Here is a 14,067-nt window from a genome sequence, read left to right as displayed (position 1 = left end):
ACTAGTGTTTTTCAGCCTTAAAAACAAATAATATTGTACACCTCACCCCAGTATTTAAATCACTCACCTAGTGATGAATATGGTAGGAATCTATGGAGCAGTTGTCTGAAATTAGTATTTCGGGCACAAGTTTATAGAATGTCTAAATATAAGTTTTCTGAATGACTGCCCCTGCCAATGTAAAATATTTCCCTCAGTATAAGACGATGACATCTAATTCAATATTTAAAACGCAACCATAGCAAAGCAGTTGAAGCTCTTGATAACTCAATCCTTGATTAACACACCAACAATTAGTGTTTTTATTGTTGTGATAAGCCCTTATGGAGTCATAAATTCGGATTGGCAGTAGTGCTATTCAGAGGTTAGTAGCTGCTTCAGTATTTCCTATCTTGTACCTCCCCAAACATTGTCAAGAAGATATGTGGCATATTAAAATATTATGGACCCTGATTAATGCAAGTGTATGAATAGAAATCAATGATGTTGTCAATTTGCCCAAGCTTAACATCTGATCCACTCTGCAGAGTGGATCTAGATACAAAGAAAATCCATAATACAAAAGTACTATGTGTTTTTGCGCTGTGCTTTGTATTATGGATTCAAAAGAAACCTTGCATGTGGCACATGAGGTAAATTTTGACAAATTATTTTTAACTTGCCTTGCTTATACCAGAAAGGAATCTGATCAGGCTATTGTCTTCTCTGAAAAACAAATAAACATTGATGACTATAATTTGAAGTGACAGATGCAAAAATACTGTGAAATTCATACACACTTGAATGGATACAAAATTTTTCTCCTTGACTAACTTTTACAATGTTTCATTAACCTTGGTGGAAAACTTCAGCAAAGACCTTTATTCACCAGAAGCAAGTCAGGCTGCTGCGTACTGGTTATGTATAAATAAAGATGTTTTCCATTCCGAAAGGACACCTCTTTTGCCTTTCCCCTTCTGTGTTCCCTCTTCTCTTTCACTGACATTTCTGTGATATTCATGACCTCTCCTTTAAAGTGGATATTCTACAGCAAGGAATAAAGTGGAATCCTTTGATGTATATGTTCTAGGTTACTTTCTTCACTTTGTATTTTTGTACCACCCACCGTGTCTGTAGCCATAGTAGATTATTTGCTTATCTATCAGTTTACTTTCTTTGACATAACCTCTCAATTTGTGTCTATGCAGCAAAATTAGGGTGCCTTCGAAGTCAGAAAACTAGGTATGTTTGGCATGATTAAAAATATGCCCTCTCCTTTCCCTTGAACCCAATCTTTTCTTATCCAGCTTCCTCACTTTTGCTTTCTGAGATCACTAGAGTTCTGGCTGTCTAGAAGCCTTTTACTGTCCTCACTTCACCCCAAGCAATTTGCTTGAACAAAGTGTCTCCCAGCTTTCAGGCAATGATTCACACCTCCTACCTAAGCTTTTAGCTGTCAAACTACTGAAGTTTTTCTTCCACAAATGTATATTCTGTTAAAAAGCATAAAACAGATCTACATAGCATGTGTTGTAGCTGCATGGGACAAGAAGAGACAATGTCATGCCTCTATCTCTCCAAGGTACAGAGCTGAGATTGTTTTTCTGAAGAAAAACATTAAGTCTACAAGAAATACACAAGTTGAATATATCCTGAGGGAAGTGCAGGGTTAGCATGATCTTTAGTTTGGATTGATCTGGAGAAAATATTATTCAGTTATAAAAAGGTGAAAAAGTGGAAGTCAATCCACTGAAACATAGGAGGGCAGCCTGAAAATAACCACAGAGGTTCAGTTTCTTTCCCCATCAAACAGAAAATTCTGGGCTGCAAGGAGGAATGCTGTTCATATTCATGCTATTTCAGTGGCATGCTTGGCATTTTGGTAAAGCTTGTGCCACGGAAATTTCCATGTCTTCTTATGACTACTCTCTACACTTTTACTTGTAATAATAGTTGGGGGACCCGCACTAGAATTTCCCACCAACAGTAGTTTACGGAAAGGAGCTCATTGACAACAACTCCAAATTATTTCAAATTCCTTCTGATTCAAAACCTCATTCCCTGAACTGATATATAATGACATGCTCTGGTGGAGAAGGCAGGAGCAAAAATTTGTTTTCAGGTTAGTGACAAACCTGGTAGCAATTTAGATTCATAACTATTAATAAAGAATGAATGAATGAATGAATGAGTTTCAATAGCATTCTTGGTAGACTGCACACAGATTGGAAATGATACTTAAGTCCCATTTTGCTCATATTGGAGTTTGAACAGATGCAGTTAAACAACAGTGGGTAATCTTAGCTCACTATTACAAAGGTTTTACCCCAAATTAGTATTTTTTGTTTTAAAGTCATACCTAATTACCGCTATAGTGAGCATTACTAACTTCTGAGGTCTATAGTCAAGAATTTTTTTGTTGCCTTCTAATTTGTGGCTTTAAAAAAGTTGAGTTGTACATGTTTCTATGTGAGCAAATTAATAAAACCTAAAACAAATAAAGTAGCTTTATGTACATCCAATATAATGGTAAACTGACCTTTTAGGTCTTCTAATAGAGGAAGAATTAGATTTAGAATCAGAAACAATGTTGCTGTTTTAATGAAATACTGCCAGTTTAGTGGAATAATTCGATATTTTATTAACTGTTAGAATTCTGTTTTAATATGCACTGCCTGCTGGAAGGTGCTATGCCTACACAGCACAGTGCTGTGTCCTGCAAAGAGACCAGGTCTAGCTGGTGTACCAGGACCAGCACAGACTCAGCACTCCTGCCCAGACCACCCTGTAATGCAGATATGCACTACACACACTGTCACTGCTAATGAGTTGAGAGGTAGGTATGTATTTCTACTGGGCATTGAAGTTCGGGGCTAGAGTACTGGATGCAGGAAGAATGATTTGGGACACTGGGGGAATAGGGAAACCTTGGTTTAATGACTTGCTCCAGCATCTACTACCAGTTCTTCAAGGAAGGACTAGAAATGAGGTCTTCCCTTTGCCTAATGGTGTGTCCTAGTCATAAAGTAACAATCTTTCTCCTCTTCCTAACAGTTTATTTATGCCACGCAAAGTAGAATAGTATACAGAGGAAGAGTAGATTTAAGGTACATTCTCTTCTGTGCTCTTCTGATAGAGGTGAATTTCCTAAGACAGTCAAGTCGGTGGCTGCCTGCTGCAGTCCTGGAGGAGTCCCCATCTCCTCTCACTGGCACTACAACTGCTCTCTGCTTCTTTCTCATCTACACAGAGAGCCTGTTCAAGAAACAAAACTAGCTATGAACAAATGTTTAATGTTCTTTAAATTTTGTTCCAACAGAGGAAACATTAGGAGCAGGACTGCCACCTTTAGGGCAACAGATAACTCCAAAACCCGCTTAGCTGCATTGTGAAACGATACCCTTAGGGAAAGCAGCAACCCAGTTAACTGCTGGAGTCTCCTTCTGTAGCATCTAAACCTTTCTGTGCTCTGTTTAAGCAATCTAGGCACCAGCAAGCTTGAAGATATATGGACTTTTTTTTTTTTATATTAGTGCTCTACATCTGAGAACAAAAAAAATTAATGGATTGTTAATTTCACAATACATAGTTCTGATTATTTTGTAACTTCTTCAGATTTCTCACTTTTGAGAAAATCTTTCAGTTTTCAGAGATTTTCCTCTATGCTTTGCCTCACATGAGTCACCTCAATGACTCACAACACAATTAACCTTGTAAATAAACTTTTGGATGTTTGCAAGAATGAGGCTTACCTTGGTAGTACTGGCAACAAGTTCTATTTGGCTTGAAATGGTTGCTTTTAAGTCATGATCTAGTGTGTCAGATAGGATACCATTAACACACTTCATAGTTTTGAAAAACAAAATTAACTTCAAAGAGAGAGAGATCTGGTGTGCCTTAACTGGGATATAGTAGACAGCTGTTGCTTCATTTCCATTTTAGATGCCTAGCCCGTAGTACCTTAGGCAGGGAAGGTGACTTTTGAGTAAAAAGTCTAATTCACATAAGAAGTCAAAGGAAAGAAACAGAAACCACAAAAAGCTTCTAGGAGATCCTTTCCATCTGAGACATCAGTCTTTCTAGACTGACTGGGAATCAATAGGAAATGACAGATCTTATCCTTGAAAGTTGTTTACAGAGCACAAGGAGGAAGTTACCTGTCTTTTGCATCATGACTGCTCACTTGGAGTGCTTGGCCAACAAGCAAAGAGCCACTATAGGCCTTCCTCAGCCCCAGAGTTTCAGTCTACTTCCTAAGAAGGTGCTTCAGCCAGGCACTAAGGCAAGCTGAGGCGTGAGGAAGGCAATAGGATACTCCATTGCTGTCAGGCCAGAGAGTTGCCAGAATTCAAAGTCAAGGAGCCAGAAGAGATCATCCAAGCATTTAACCTGCAGAAGACTGAATAAGGGTCTAAATTCTGCTCCCTGTCGCATGCATCACCAGGATAATAATTATCCTGGGAACACATTTCCTAACTGAACACCCCAGTCACAAAGCTAGAGACTAGGCATTCCTTCCCTTAAGTCCTCATGGCTCCTTCACTCCTGCTGTGTACCAGTTCAGTTTCCAGGCACAGAGAAGAGCATGCTCTGCTCCCCATGCCTCCATCCCCCACACACCTGTTTTTAATCTGCCTACAGGGACACTAAATGTTCAGGTATTTGGTAATGGGCCCCTAAAACTTAATGTGAAGGTAGCTGTGGTCAGATCCATGATTTTCAGTTTGGGCTTCTTTGGAAAGTTTGAGTGAATTTCAAAAGTGGACCATTTAGATGTGGATAACAGTTGAGCTTTAGATGAGGGACAGCTGTTTATATCCCTTACAATCAAACCTGAGTCAGTGCAGTTGCCATCCTCAGGTAAGCAGAGACCACTGAACGCCAAGTGAGGAGTAATCTAATAGGTAGGTGTTTATACCCTTTAGTTAATCCCAGAAAACAGACACACTGATGTGCATCTGTGGATATGTACTTTAGCTAAAAGTTAAGCAGGGTTCTCACCCATAAGCAAAATATCTTAGCAGCTAGTCTCACTACTTGATAAGATGTCAAAATACTTCTCTGTCACCAGGACTTACGGCTTTGCTGCCTTTGTGTGTTTTGCAAAATTTCGGCCCAAAGTGCCAGCAAACACAGCACTAAAGCAGCAGGGTGTGAGCGAGCTGCTTATAGTACAGGGACAGAAATAGATGCATCCAAGCTGCCATTTATTTCGAAACTACAAACCTCGTAAGAAGTGTTGGTTATGCCTCCATCTACACAGGGTGATAATTATGACATTCCCAGCGTTTCCCTTTTGCTGGGCATTGTGTGCCAGCAGGGAATCAAGTGGGCCTTTGTTGTGCTGAACTACATCCTACACAGCCTCCCCGGCCCCTTCCTCCGCGCAGTTAACCGAAGGAGACGGGTGGACAATGAAGTTGGAAAAACAAAACAGCAGCAGCCCTTTGCGGCGTGCCCTGCGGGGTCGGATGAACCCCAAGCACGGCGGGTGCTCGAGAGGGAGGCAGGGGGATACGAGAGGGGTCTGGCTGGGTGCGAGGCGAAGCGGGGGGACGCGGGGGCCGAGGTGCCTCCCCTGGACCACCCCGCCTCCTTCGGGGCGACCCGGCAGGTACCGGGGCGGGGCGCAGGGAGCGGCCGCCGTGGCCCGGCCGGCAGCCGGGCAGCGCAGCGCATCGCGGGGAGGCGTCTGCGAGAGGCAGGCGGGCAGGGAGGAGTGCCGAGGGAGGCAGGCAGAGGCGGCGCAGCTCGGCACGGCGGGGCTGGGCGCACCGTGCTGCAAAGAAAGAACCCCCCCGAGAAAAAGTGGAAGTGTGCCGCGGCGCCGAGCCACGCCGCCGCCCAGCGACGCCGTGCGGCCCCCTGCCCGGCACCGGCGGAGAGGCGGTTTACCCCTGGGCGCAGGCTGCTGCTGAGGCTGCGTTCCCCCCGAGGTGAGTGTCCCCCGGGTCTCCTGGCAGCGTAGGCACGTTTTGCAGAGGGGTTGGTAGTATCTGTGTGTATATGTGTGGGGTGCTTTTTTCTGTTTTCTTTTCCCTCCTCCCCCCCCTCTTTTTTTGGCTGTCCGTGTCCTGCCCTGGGGCAGCGGCCCCGCAGCCTGGCGCCAGCCCTGGTGAGGGCTGCCCGGGGAGAGGTAGGAGCAGCCCGTGCTGAGGGTGGGGAGCGAAGGAGATGCAGCGGGTCGCTGAGGTGCTGGGTTCAGTCCGCTCTTATTGTGCGCGGAGGTGAAAAAACTAACCCAGGCTCTCTCAGATTTGTGCTTTCCCTTAAATTACCCCCTTTATGGGCATGCTGTGGCGCTTCCCAAGCCCCCCGTTTGGGCGGACAGGCTGATGCAAGCCTGCCACCCCGCTAGTGTAAATCAGCGCTGACAGGCAACTGGATGGGAATTTTCTGATCAACATTTTCATTCATGGGTCGAGTCAGTCGGTTAAATTGCAATGTTTTGTGAAAGCGTGCCTACCAAATAGGTGAAAAAAGGGTTTCTGAACCTTCTGGGGTGGCTCCTGAGCCCGTGTCCTCTGTGTTGGCTGTGCCGGGCTGGGGGGTTCCCCGGGCCCGGGTTTTGCAATAGGCAATTAGGAGCTTGTGGGTACGTGTGAGGCTGGATACCAAAAGACCTGTCTTGAAAGGGACAGGGTTCCTGGCCTCGGAAGCCTGAAAGTCGCTCTGGAGAAAAATGACTTTTCCTTCTCTCTGGGATGATACCGAGTAGCGTGCAGAATCATCCCATTTGTCTCGGGGCGTGGGGAATGTAATGTAGGTGTTTGCACAGTGAGTTTATGAACTGCCTGTGGGAAACTTTTAAACTTGAAATCATTGTTCCAACTAGAGGAGCAAGAACGTCAGCCCTGCAAAACCGAAGTGTCAGCCCTGAGAGCGGTGCAGGGGGCTGAGTGTGACCGCAGACCGGAGTCTCCTGCCGTGGTTTGTTTCTGGGCAGAATCTCAAGCAGATTGTGATTTCTTGTCTCCTGTTCCCATGTCTTTATAATATTCTCCTGTGGAGCCCTTTTTTCTCCATGTATCCTGCTGTAGAGCCCTGGATAGACTCGCTATTTTCAGTAGTTTATACCAAAAATGAGTGGGCAGTGCTGAAGTGGGAGTTTTTTAGGTGGAGTTTTACTTTGGGAATGATTTTGCCTTTTGCTAAGAATGGAACAAATTTAGATTTAATTGCCAGCATCTGAGATGTGACCTGAAGGTTACAAGAAAACAAAGAAAGGCGTGTTATGTATGTATTTGTGTGCGTGTACAGTAGGTTCAGAATGATGGGACAAGTTCTCTTGACTGGACTATTGTTATGGAACAGCAGGGATGCCATTAAAAGTACCAGTAAAGACTGGGATTAGGGTGATTGGTAGAGCAGAGCTCTGAAGCGTTGCAGTGATTTTGTGTTGTAGCAGCATTCAGAAATCCCAGCTGTAAATCACATTATACAAAGAGAAAGCCAGTCCTTGGCCTCAAGGGATGACACAGGTAAAGCAGGCAATTTGTAAGAGGAAAGAACAGAGGGGAAGACATTTGTCTAATATTACAAAGGTTGGGCTAGAACTGAAAGTTTCCAGACCGAAGCTGGCTTTATATGTTCTGTCTCTGTTATAATACTTTTTCATTGTGAACGGAATCTGTCCTGATTATGGAATAATTTTCTAAATCCTAGCACTAACTTCTGATGTATAGTACGTAGAACATATATTTAATGTGGAAAATGGATAAATCTTGAAAATATTTGAATTAGAAGATCAAAATACTTCCAGTTGGAAGTGTACAAAATTATTTTACTTAATCCACCTAGTATATAGTGTACTACTTAATTGTACAGTAGGAATTAAATGGAGCTTGAGTTGACTGGAAATTGTAGTGCTGGTTGAGGCAACTGACCATCATGAAACAGTGGTTTATTGCGCTGCTTTGAAATAACTCTTGTGTTTTATGCTAGTATAGTCTTACTCTAAGTAGGACCATTATTTCAAACCAGCATAATGAGATGAAAAGCACTTGGCATACATTCCTGTAAAACAACATTTTAGTGCTAAATTCAGATCCTTGCTTGAAGGTATCTGTAAAATACCATACTTATGTAGGGTATCATATGAAGAAAAATAAATATCTAGGTTAAAGCTGTCTTAAAGTATTTTTGTCATGAAATGGCAGTCAGAATAACAGTTTCAACCACATTTTTCCTCTTTTGAAGAGGAATTATTTCTTAGCTTAGGCATGGAAACTCTGACAAAGTGACCATGAGGTAAGTAGCCATAATAAATGGACCACTTTAATGAGATGAATTACAGTTTTGAACATGAGCCTCTTTTGTCTCACCTGATTGTGCTAACCACAAAGTCATTGTGGAGTGATGCTTAAATATGCGGTTTGAACATATGTGTACACACACAGAGTGGTTTTTGTTCAATTGTGAAATACATCAGAAAATATTCTTCCAGTCTGAATAATGTTTTTATCCAGGTTTTCATGAGCACCATTTTTTTTGTCAATGTCTATAAAAAGTGGCAAAGTAGTCTGTTTCTCATCTGCTTTAAAAACCAAACCAAGCAAACAAAAATCCAAACCAAAACAAAAGCCCCTAAAACCACAACAAAACAAAACAAACAAAAAAAAACCCCAAACAAACAAAGAAAAAAAACCCAAAACCAAACAGGCAGTCTGATCCAAAGCTGCTTTGTATAGTCAGTCAGTACTATCTCAAGTTAAGCCTGCATGTTGGCTTTTTACCGTCTTTCTGGTCATAGCCTAGAAACGTCACTTGCACATTCTCTTTGTTTTTTCCACTTAATCTTCTTTCTGCTACTAACTGTTATTAAGATAATCGTAGCTAACGAACATAGGAAAATGTTGTAACCCTGCACAAAATTAGCAATAATCAGGCATGCAGTTGATGATGTCTGGTTGTCACATGTTGTCAACAACAACAGCTGCTGGAGATTCTTGCCATTTTGTGGGATGGACCTGCTGGTTTAAGACTCTGCCAAGTTCATGTGAAATACAGTTTGTTGCATCCTTCTGAAAGAGATGCCGAATATTTTTTTGGCTCAGTGAGATGGAAGAACCTTCCTGGCAGGCAGCTAACTCTAACCTTTGCACTTAGATTTGTTAATTTTCCCTAAGGTGTGTGTTTCATATGGTGCCAAGCCTAGCTGTTAAGTCATTTAGTTCTTAGCAGTCAAATAAACATCTGTGTGTGTATATATGTATTTATATATGGCTATTCACACAGCCTTTTTGTGGAGTAATTGTTAGTATATCATGTTCTGTTTCATGCCTCTAAGGGCTTATATTCTTGGCCTGTCTTATTAGACATGCAGAAGAGGAGGTTTGGATTATGGATTTTGGTTTTTGTTCCTTCATTCTAAATGTTTCACTTTAAAATATCACTCTCTCTGATTCCTGGAACTAGTAATGCAAACATTATGTCTGTTTGGTCAGGGAAAAATTTTTCTCTTACCTAAAGTATTTGGGCTCATGAAAGTAATCTGTGCAATCTGAAGTGTAGGACCAGGTTTCAAATCTCGATTATGGCCATGCTAGCTCTCAGCTACTGGGTAATGTTAGCTGAGATCTGTGGTCATCATGTTTCTCCTCCAAATTACGTCCTGGATTTTCAGGAGAAAGGCTTTTGTTTCAGCAAAACTTGCTCTTTCTGACAAAACACCCAACCTGTTTTTAGTCAGAACTTCTCTGCCTATCTCCAGTATGAGTTAATATTTTTATACAGAGGGTTGAGTGTATCCACTGGAAAAGAATTGTTATTGTAAGTTTCAGTAGGAGAAATATAATATTGAAAAATATTCTCTGTGTTATGCTATAGGAAGAGTATGAATGAGATTTTTTTATAATGGACATAGCAAATATGTATGTTTTCGCTGAGCTGGTCGCTGTGGTATTAAAGAAAAAGGGACATCGAAAGGTACACTAAAAGTAAAATAAACAGTCCCAACAATGAGACCTCACAGGTAAATGGCTTCAGGACTCTATGATCCTTGTGGGTCCCTTCAAACTCAGGACATTCAATGAAATAACTGTGATTTTTAGATCATACAAAGGGAAGTAGCTGGTTATTTCCAAACATGCTAAAAATGACTCGTTCCTCTCCGGAATGAATGTTTGTCTGGGGTAAGATATCAAATCTTAACTTCAGTGGCCTCGAAAAGATGGAAGAGCACATGCATCCCCAGCAATGTGCGAGTGACACCAGTGTTGACTCAGAGACGCAGGCACTATGGTAACCAAGCTATCTTTTCTAGTGCTTTTAGACATAAGCCACTCTCATCTGAGCTGATGGGTAAAAGAGCAAGCTCTGGAAAGAAGATAAAAATTCTCCTAAAATACAACATTCCTTTTAGCAGCCAAAAGGTAGTTGAAGTTACCCCACAAATGACTTAAAGCTTTTTTTTTTTTTCTCACCAGTGAAAATGGTTAAGATAGCACAACTGAGTTTGTCACTTGAATATGTCTGGCAATGAGGAGCTGCTTTTCAAAGATTTGTCTAAAGGTAACTGGGCAATGTGGTTTCAGCCTATACTGAGATACTGGAAGCTAGCTCTGTCCCAGAGGCATGCATGCAAGGATTCCTTGTAGGCATCTGAGGTACGTTGTAGCCACGGCAAAAGCGTATAACAGAACTGCATCAGATAATAAGATCCAGGTGACTGAAAGATACTGCTTATGGTTCAGAAGACATCAATTTATATGTTGGTTAATGTCAAAGTAGGAGTGAAGTGTTCCATGCAAACAGAAATTCTTTTGTCACACGAAGCAATACTCAATGGACTTAAGGACTGGTGGAAAGCTTTTATTTTTAAAAAAGTTTTTTTCCCTTTGATACTTAAAGGTCTGTGTGTCTGCTCCTATGAGATCATGGGTGATTTTGTTTTCAGATTAGAAAAAGATACAAAATATTTGGAAAGACTGTCTGCAGGATGCATGCAATATCAATACAATTGTCAGGGTTTTTTTTTAAGCAGTTAAGTATGTCTGAGATAAGCAGACTATAAAGGAATTGTGAGTGCTGCTGCTTGTATTGCAGTAGTTTACTGTGGATCAATTCTCAACTGAGATGCCTCTGTGTCAGGTGCTGTTTTATTATGTGTAATAAAACAAAAGCATCTATCCAACTGCATTTATCTTGGAGTCTGAGAAATACCATGTAGGAGGAGGAAAGACCAGACAGTGTCAGTAGTTTTATATTTTTATGGTATCAGGAGCTAAATCCCATAATGGAAGCTTAATATGAGCAAGTGCCCAGGCTCCCTATGCAATCAAAAGAGGGAGATGAATGGCCTTCTGGTGGTAGGTATCTGAATGTATGGCCATGACTCTCTCTGCTATGCTTGTCTGCTTTGGGCTCCAAGTGGATGGGTAAAGGAGTTCTTGCCTGTACCTGCACAAGTCAAATGAGCGCTCCTTCCTGAGGAGAATACTGTGGGTGCTTAACATTTCCCTGGCAGTGTCATGGATGTCAGGTAGAAAGGGGAAGTTTGTGCAGTTTGTCAGATCTAGCTTGTAAATAAATGTTCTGTGTGTCCTAATTAGGAGTTTTATTTAAGGAACATTAGTGGTTTAACATCCCAATCTAATTACTTCTGAGCTTCTTGCTAATTTTGTAATTAGCACTGGTGCAAGACTTTTTATGGAAAATACACCCGTAAGGAAATCAGAAGCAATAACTTCCAGTGGTTATAGAGAATGTCATTTCTATGGCAATGTTCTGTAGCAAATGTCTGTAAGGAAATATTACTATCTGTTCTATTTTTACATGATGGCAAAGATAGATATATGCCAAGTGTTTACAAAAACCTATTATAGTCAAGTTATCACAACCCAAATGACTCTGGCTTTAGAACATGCATCTGTAGGATCAGATTCTGCTCAGATATTACCTAGTGAAGAAGGCAGCCTTGAATCACATTATACCACAGTTATCTTTGGTCTTTGGAGGGTGAGAAAGAGAACTCAGGGTGTAGCCGGGGTGTAATGACTGTGTGCTCTTGTAGTTTATAGCAGCCAAGGCAGCTTTGTATAAACATAGATGGTAAGGTGCAACTTGGAGCAGCCATAAGCCCATTTTAAAATGTAGCATAGCTTTACAAGGATAAAGCTATTCCTGTAGCTTGCTTCCAGGTAATCCATGTAGTATGTTTCAGTTGGACAGAGAACGTGGGAGAGAATGTCCTGGCCCATCAAGCAGATGGTCAGAGAGGTTTTCTTCTCGGAGGTCTTTCAGGTGTTCTCTTAATTTCGATAAGGAGGCTTGCTCTTTCCAGAGATTCATAAATTTGACTAATCCTGAGTTCTGGAAGGTAGCTCATGCTTTGCAGAATTAGAACCTGATAATTTGCTCTCTTTAAACCCTAGGTTTTTAATGTTTTGGAAGATGGGGAGCTTTGTAGCCAGTCTGAAGTAATATAGTATAAATAAGGTCTGTGGAGAGGGAACTGTTTATTAGTTTAATAAATGTAGCTGGCAAAGAAACAAACAAGCTCTCAGGCTCAGAATACCTTATTCTCTTATTGGACTGATGAAGCAATTAAGCCTAAAAGCTTGTCACTTGTTTTTATTGCACAACAGTTGTAGTAGGCTTTTAAACTAATCTTTTCCTTGTTTGTCTTCGTAAAAGAAAATGGTTCACTTTTAGGGAGAGCTGCTGTATGCTTGGGGGCCACTGAGCGCGGGTGTGTGTGTTTAATGCAAAAATAGTCGGAGTCGCCTCAGCTTGCACGATCATGCCCTGGGCTGATGATTCCTCAGTCCTGTCACATCTCTTCCTTTCCCAGCAGGACATGCTCGTCTACATCCCAGTGTGCCAACACAGCCATATAAAGGAAAGGATACAAAAACACTGCAAGCTGCTGTGCTCTACTCCCACTTCCTACCGCAGATACTGTTTTTGATGTCAAGTGGCCCGGTACTTCCCTGACCCCTTTCACTGTTTCACACTGAATGTGTTTTAGCATCAAGTAATTTGGCTCTTGCTTTAGCCCCAGGTTCAAGTTTCCTGATTGTTCACATTGCATATATGCTAATTAATTCCGTATCCCTACCAGAGATGGAGAAGTAGTTACTTCTGAAGAGGGGCGGGAAGGGAGGAGAAAGGCATTGTTGGCTGCCTAATTTGCTTCAAGGTCTGCTCTGTATGAACAGCATGGGTATGGACCCTGCCAAGTTTGGCTTCCTCTGCCTGGGACATTTCTCTAGGACTCTCTCAGGAGGTCTTCTGCCCTTAACTGCCCCCTCATGCCTGTGGTAGAAAAGAGCTTGGAAGCGCTCCTGAGTGTCAGATCTAGCTGGGTTTTAATACAAGTGCTGCCACTGAAGAGACCCTAGCCCTGCTCGTGGCTGTAGCATGCTATTCAGAGGGATAAGTAGATGGTAACAGCATTAGGACTTTTACTCCCATTCTGTATCAAGTGAGGTTTTGGTATTTAATAATCTTTTCTCTGTTTACAGATGTGTTTTTTCTCCTCCTGTAAAAGGAAATGTGGGCACAAAGAGCACACAGGAGCTACAGGGTACTCTAATAGACACCCAGTGTCTTGAGACCAAAAGAGTTGGTCAGGGTGGGGAACCCCATCCCAGTGAGTAAAGACTGAGGAAACCAAGCTGGTTCATGGTAACTTTCACCCTCAGAGACTTTATAGCTTCACAGTCTGAGTAATATTTATTTCTATGATTGTCTATTGGTGTAGGTGCAATCCAGGCTTTCTGAATTTATACTTATGCTAATACTTATTTGTTGCAGCTATTCCTTTCCAGAATGCTGAGGGGGTTTTTGTTTGTTTCTTCCAAAAAAGTGAAATTTTATTCCTTTGTATGGGACTGGCAGCATTTGCATCAGTGGTTGTTTTCCCCCTCCCCTCCCCTCCACTTCCTGTCGAATTCCCTTCACTTTTAGCTGAACAGAGGATGTTTGAGGATGACACTATATTTCCCTTACAAAGCTTTAATAAGAGGTGCTGGGCTGGAGTAACTGTGCAGTTCTTGCAGAAAGAGTAATCCTGGGCACATGAAGGGGGACCCCACAACAACTGTGCAGCGTCACGCTGGCTGCGGCGACTGCTGCAGCAGCCCA

General features: G+C 42.0%; 1 protein-coding gene across 1 annotated transcript in view; it reads left to right on the top strand.

The window, feature by feature from the left end:
* Positions 1–5,793: 5,793 nt before the first annotated feature.
* The window catches only part of MYO16 (myosin XVI), a 379,702-nt gene continuing 371,428 nt past the window's right edge, over positions 5,794–14,067 (top strand). Inside the window, exon 1 of the mRNA XM_082054681.1 lies at positions 5,794–5,915. The gene's annotated coding sequence lies outside the window, so the exon portion shown is untranslated. The remainder of the gene's footprint in view (positions 5,916–14,067) is intronic.

The sequence above is a fragment of the Streptopelia decaocto genome (assembly GCF_964273445.1).
Source record: "Streptopelia decaocto genome assembly, chromosome: 1".
NCBI classification, from domain to species: Eukaryota; Metazoa; Chordata; class Aves; order Columbiformes; family Columbidae; genus Streptopelia; species Streptopelia decaocto.
The sequence above is the reverse complement of the archived record's forward strand: the minus strand, read 5'-3'. Positions and strand labels throughout refer to the sequence as shown.